This window comes from Triticum urartu, chromosome 7A, assembly GCF_056163025.1.
Source record: "Triticum urartu cultivar PI428250 chromosome 7A, HENAU_Tu73, whole genome shotgun sequence".
NCBI lineage: Eukaryota > Viridiplantae > Streptophyta > Magnoliopsida > Poales > Poaceae > Triticum > Triticum urartu.
In genome coordinates this window covers 744,320,173-744,326,765 of record NC_141879.1, presented here as the reverse complement: position 1 = coordinate 744,326,765, position 6,593 = coordinate 744,320,173, and the positions used below count along the sequence as shown (strand labels likewise).

Here is a 6,593-nt window from a genome sequence, read left to right as displayed (position 1 = left end):
CAGGGTACATTTGGAGCTCCAAGGCACCTATCAAGGTCAAGACCTTCGGCTGGCTTCTCTGTTGTGACAGGTTGAGCACGATGGCGAACTTACACCGGAAGACCATCACCTCTGACTCGGTCTGCCCGTGGTGCGCACTAGCCCATGAGGACGCCGCGCACGTCGCCATTCTTTGCCCATGCGCGATCCAGGTGCGGTCCCTCTTGGGGTTGCAGCAACCTCACTCCATCGACCTTCTTTGGGATACTACAATACCGTTCGGCCTCGACATCAACATTTGGCCCACCGTCGCCCCCACCATACTATGGAAATTGTGGGACTCGAGGAACGCGCGTGTCTTTCGCAATGAACAACACACACCCCTAGATACTCTTCGAACATTATCTCAGATTTCACGCTTTTGGCCTTTAGGTTTAAGGACCCCGTCAGTAGGGAGGCTGCTGTGTCTTGGCGCCTATATCCTCTCGCTGTAACCCGTGATGTAACTTGCCCCTTGGGCCTTTTGAGTAATATATACAGGTGGGGATCCTCCCCCCCCCCCCCCCGGTGATTGTTCAATTGTTTTTTTATTTAGGGGGGCTGCATTTTAGTGACTGTGGATCAATGGAAAAGACAGTGCCTGCAACACATCCACATGAAGACTTTTTTTCAAAGCTTCTTATCATGCCACTCTTCTTCAGGAAGGAACAGTACATGAGTATGTCTTTGGGGAATATGCATGGAACATGTTAATCTGAGCCCTTGTGCCATTTCACAACTGCCAATAGCTATTATGGCTATTTTATTTTCCATTCCATTGCATCATGTTAATCGACCTTGTTCTTCCTGGACCTATGTATTCTTCGTTGACACTGTCCTTGTATCAGAGATGCAGTTCTGAACTGCACAACTGCATCAACCGCCAGATGGAGTGGAAAATGTTGGAGGCGAGCCAAGCAAAGTGGAGCTGACAGAGGAGCAGAAGGCGCACATGGAAGCTAACCGGCTCAAGGCATTGGAGAGAGCGACCGCAGCTCGGGCTCGTGCAGGACCCTGAACCACTTTGCCTTGCCTGCTTAGGCTGTGTAGCAATACCATGTTGGGTTTTATCGAAGGGTCAAGATAGTGTTTGTTGAAGATAGCTCCAGGTGCTGGTTGAGAAGTTTGTAGAAGTTGGTTTATTCTGGTGCTGGTAGAAAAGTTTGTAAAAAGTAGGTCAAGGTAGAATAGCCCGCAAATTTGTGGGTGTGTTGTGGTGTATCAAGTTTTGCGCCTCTAGTTTTCAGACTCTTGAACATGGAAAAGGCTTCTGAAGTTTCTGTCATATTGATAGACGATGACATGATGCTCTCAACTCAAATTTGAGTACATCTCTGAGAAAAATGAAGCTCTGAAAGTTGATGTTTGTATGATATCCATGTCTATTACAGCCAGTCATCATTTTTTTGCACACAACATCCACGCTCAGTGCGCAAGAAACTCAACCATAGCAACTCAGACAGAATTTAGCAGGCGTTAGAGATGAACTCATCGGAAGCATCTTAATAAAAGAAATTAACTAACTCATCCACTCCACTCCTGCAGATAAAAGCTAAGTTCTCTCAATTACTGATAACCATCTAGACTAAGGACATAGATTGAAAGAGGGAACATAAACCCCGAAGTCTTCCAACACAAACATCAGTACACAACATAAACCCAAGTCTTAGACGTCAGTGCTGGTCCAACTCAACTTGCTGACAGCGTACGCTGCTTACATGCACACGACGCTTAATACGGACATATCAGACTACATAAGCACAATCTTGAACATCCACCATCCAACTCCAGATGTATGGCCCAAGCAAGACCAAGCCAGCGAGCTCAGATCTGCATACATGTATGCAGTTAGAAATTTGAAGCAACTGCAGTTGATGCAACGTGAATCTTTCCCAACCCATTTTCTTAGGAAGGAGGCATGTGCGAAATAGCAGAGTACAATATAGGTTAAGAACAAAGGCCTGCAAGCTACCATAGTATATTGCAGCTTGGAATCAATATACACAAAAACTTAGCAAACTAGAACCCTCTCTGTTCTTGAAACCATAACATGGTAAGTAAGGAGTGCTCATAAATACAAGACTCAAGGCCTTCAAACATCAACTTACTGGTTATGCGACTTTCTTATCTTGAACATTGATGAACAATATGAAGTAAGTGCTAAGTATGAGTGTATGACCAACGATGTACTGCACAAAGATGCAAGCGTGAAAGCCATTTTTTCTCCTCAGATAGGCAGCAACAAGAAATAGCTTTCCAAACTAGTGTGTAATCTTTCTTTTCAGATAACCTTCTCAATCACATACAATTGTTACACATACATGCAGAATCAAACCATGACCTGGCTACCTGTCATAACTAGTTTGACAAGGTAATTAAGCCCAATAGAACAATAATTAACTTTCTATATAACAAAATGGGAGTAGAAATTTGAAGCAACTGCGCAGTTGATGCAATGGGAATCTTTCATATATGCTAAATATAGCTTAAGAACAAAGGTGCACAAGCTGTTTATTCGTGCTTCCCAAGAATCCTAGATTCTTGAAAACACAACACGGTAAATAAAGAGTACTCAAAAAATCAGGTTACATGTAGTGCAACATTCTTGTTTTGAACATCATCGTCCAAATAAATGGATGATGTTTAAGTGCAAAGTGTGACTAAAGATGTACCATATGAAGTCACAAAAGCCATTTTCTCTACTAAGATATGGAGCAATAAAAGTTAGCTTTCGAAATTGGTATGTAATCTTTCTTTTTTGCATTGATCTTCACAATTGCAAACAATTGTAGAACATGCGTGCAGAATCAAACCATCAATTGGTTACCTCTTCAAGCTAGTTTGACAAGCCCAATAGAACAATAATTAACTTTCTACATAACCATGTGAGCAGAACAAGAAAATCATACACCCAATGGCAACATAAATAAAATAGTTAAGCTTACCACTTGATCAGATAGTTGGTTCCGATAAAAGTGGCGGGAAGCTAAAGTAGGGGAGAGCACGTTTGCGACTATAGGAATTCTCCATCTTGCAACAGACCTTGGTTATTTCATAAGTCGAGACCTCCAGTGAGTAACAATCCACATTCTCAATCTGAGTACCTTCTGGAGCGCCTCTGAAGAACAGGTACCCCTCAGCTGCACCCACTTTGGAAATGGAATGGTCGTGATACTTCCCAGGCAGTTCTATGATCTTCTCGAGCTTCCATTCTTGGGAATTATTCTGTAGAGATGTATGGTAGAGTGCAAAGGACTCATGTTATTGTTGACACACAAGAGAAAACATCTCAAGGGTTCCTTCTCGGCCCAAAACAACATCATTTGGGCGCCGACGTTCATCAAAGCTTTGGCCAGGCAGACCTCTAAGCTCCACATGGTAGCCGGTGAGAAGGTCGACAGCGGAAAACCTCAGAGTGTGTGTGTCCAGCACCATCAAATGATCACTCCATCCATAAAGCTTTGTCCAGTAGAAGCAGCCGCGCACATAGTCAAAACAGGACATGTTTCCCAAAGACGGGTAGATGGGAGACTCGACCATGGACCATTGCCAAGTTGTGGACGGGAAGACAAAGAGGACAAGCTTCGTCGTGTATCTTGCTACGCATATCACCTTGAAGGGCTGTTCCTCGCCGTCGTCCCTGGTGTTGGGAGCAAGCACGGCCAGGAAATCCCAAAGGCACTCCTGCGGCTGGGCGGCGAGGTCCACAGGTATGGTTGGAAGCAGCACGTATCTGCGGGACAGGGGGTCACAGACGGCGAGGTGGAAGTCGGCGGCGTTGCACCGCTCCCGTTTGGTCCATTTGGGGCAGGCACAGAGTTCTTCGTCAGGATGGGTCTCACCCCCTTGATTTTAAGTGGGGGTGGGGTAGATGCTTTGTGATTTGTGGATGCCACGTGTCATCCATCAGGATGGGTCTCACCTGCTAACCCGTGAGACCTGGTCTCATATAATTCTTTTCCTCCCAGGAGTCCATGAGGATGCATACGTCGGAGTCATTTTCGGGGTAGCCCCACGTAGTCCACGACGACGCGGGGGTGGAGGGAGATCCAATCGAGGAGGACGCGGCCGTCGCGGACGTCGCGCGGGGCTCCAGCGGGGGCCTTCCCCGTCGTCTTGGACGCCCGGCGGGACGAAGTAGGAGGAAGAAGAGGCGACGGCCGGGACGAAGGAGAAGTCTACGGCGCGGGGGCGAGGGCGCTGGCGAGCGGGGCAGAGGGGTGCAGCGCCTGGGCGGGGTGGAATTCGGCCCCATCCACGAAGCCGAGGAGGGGAGGCCGGTGCAGCGCGCGGAAGCGGCGGCGAAAGGGGCGGCCTTTGATGACGCGGCGGAAGGAGGTGCAGGCGGCGGAGGCGCATGCGAGCGTGTCCGGGGTGGGCAGGCGGAGGAGGATCTCCTCCAGGAGCTCGTCGGGGACGGGGATGGAGTCCGCCGCCGGCGGTGGCGGGTCCATGGCCACAGGAGTGGAGAAAGGGGATCGAGGGTTAGGGTCGGTGATAGTGGGAAGGAGCGACCAGTGGCTGTGGGGAGATTGAGAGCGAGAACAGCTCTCTACGAAGCCATTTAGCGAACAGCTCTGTACGACTTCATAGATTCGAAAAATTGTAGCTTTATTAAGCTTGAAAAACGATTGAAAATCAAATTGTAGTGCAAAACTAATCATAAATTAAAATTTTATCAGGACAACTCTTCGTTTGCGTGCTAGATAAAAGAAGGAAACAAAAAATCCATGTATACCTCACAAAATAAACACCCGCTGAGACGTGCGAGCCATTTGTATTTCAATCCGGCTCCAAATGGTTTTCTGGTTGTTGCTTTTGCCATGACGGGGAAAGAACAGGAGGGGTATGGAAATAATGATTTCCAAATAAATGTTCAGTATGATGGGAGGACATTTCATGGGCATACTACCTCTTGTCGGGATGCTTCGATTCAAGGTGAAACCAATCCAATGGGATGCAATGCCACAACTTTTGTCTGCAAGGTACCAACAACACTACAACAGCCACATCAGCAGATCTGCCTCACAAGAAGGGCGATAGAGACCATCTTTTGGACAAGCTTCGAAGCGATGTTCCCGACGATCTCAAGTCGTGCTTCTATACTTCATCGCATACCCCCAGGACACATGGCAAGATGCCGATGAGATTGTTCAAATGTGGATAGTAGAAGGCATCATCAATAAAAGTCATTCGCATTATGGAAAGACTCTGGAGGAGGTAGGGGACGACTATATGAAGGGATTGGTCTTGAGATGCCTTGTTTAGTTGGAGGAGAGGAAACTTGGCGGTGGCATATTGGTAGTCAGAGTTTACAGAAGCATCCTAGTGTTCATGCAATCAGAGATTCTCGATGTTGGCTTCATGGAGATTATCAACAATGTTCTATATAATGTGCTTGTGTCGCCATCTATACGCCGCGTCTCTATCGAGAGCGGTTGTAGATCAATGTATACCACCTACCAAAAATTCATGAAGTTGCATTCCTTCATATGTCATGTCGATGAGAAGAAGTTGAAGATCGGTTGAGGTGGGCAAAGAAGAAGAGTGTTCATAATGAGAAGAGGTGGTCAAAGTTCCTTCGTGTAGTCTCCTTGAAGGGGTCGAAGCTCAAGGTGCCGTCGGATGGGCTTGGTGACACGATACAACTGTGATATATATGTGCCGACTCCCCTAACCTACGCATTCTCCCATCCAACATCGTCAAGCTATTCAACTTGCATATGCTCGACATAAGCATTACCCAGGTAGAGGAGATTCAGTAGGATTTCTGAAAGATCGAGACTCTTCGGCACGTGCTCGCAAAAACACTAGCACTTCCTGCAATGTTAATGCCACTAGGTGTCGAAAAACAAGAAGATGATGATGAGGTTGGTAGTGAGCTACATACGCTCCATGGCGTAAAGCCTGCCTCATCGGGATCATGAGAGTGGAATCCATTGGATAACAAGATGACAAGAAGCATACTGTCATTTAAGATGCACAACTTTCAGTATGTGAAACATGGAGGATGTGTGTCCGAGGCTACTCTCCGGTACATGTATCTCCTTGGCCATCCGAGTCTGCAAGGTGATGAGATTCCTTCATGCATCTTCAACTACCCAAGACTTCAGAGTCTTGAGATTATGGAGCTAAATGGAAACGTGAAGTGGGGTACCTAAAATCATCAAACAACAACTAGTAACGAATTTAGAAGATGATTAGAACATGCAGGTTCCTTCCCTCCTCAAAGCTCATGAAAATTACTCTTTCCTACTTATGTCTTAATTTTGTGCTTTCTTGAATTCTCAAGGGAGACAATACTCGTGCGAACCTGACCACGAAGGACTCAAGCTGCATGTGGCGTGATTTGGTGTGCTTTCCTTTTGTTTTCTCATTCAAATGTTCTCTAGTTAAACAATATGTATTTAACTTGATTGTTTCTATGAATTGTTTGTTTTGAATTGAATCTCTATCCATCCATCCATCCATCACGTGTTGTTGTACATGATTTTTTCACGTATGTGAAAATATGAAAGAAGAAAATGAGTGCATTTGCATTCAAATGCCTTCTCGGATTAAGGTCCCTTGATTAT

General features: G+C 46.2%; 2 pseudogenes; one reads left to right on the top strand and one right to left on the bottom strand.

The window, feature by feature from the left end:
• Positions 1 to 2,970: 2,970 nt before the first annotated feature.
• Positions 2,971 to 4,472, bottom strand: LOC125519583 (uncharacterized; annotated as a pseudogene).
• Positions 4,473 to 4,899: 427 nt separating this feature from the next.
• Positions 4,900 to 6,179, top strand: LOC147962641 (putative disease resistance protein RXW24L; annotated as a pseudogene).
• The last annotated feature ends 414 nt before the right edge of the window (positions 6,180 to 6,593 follow it).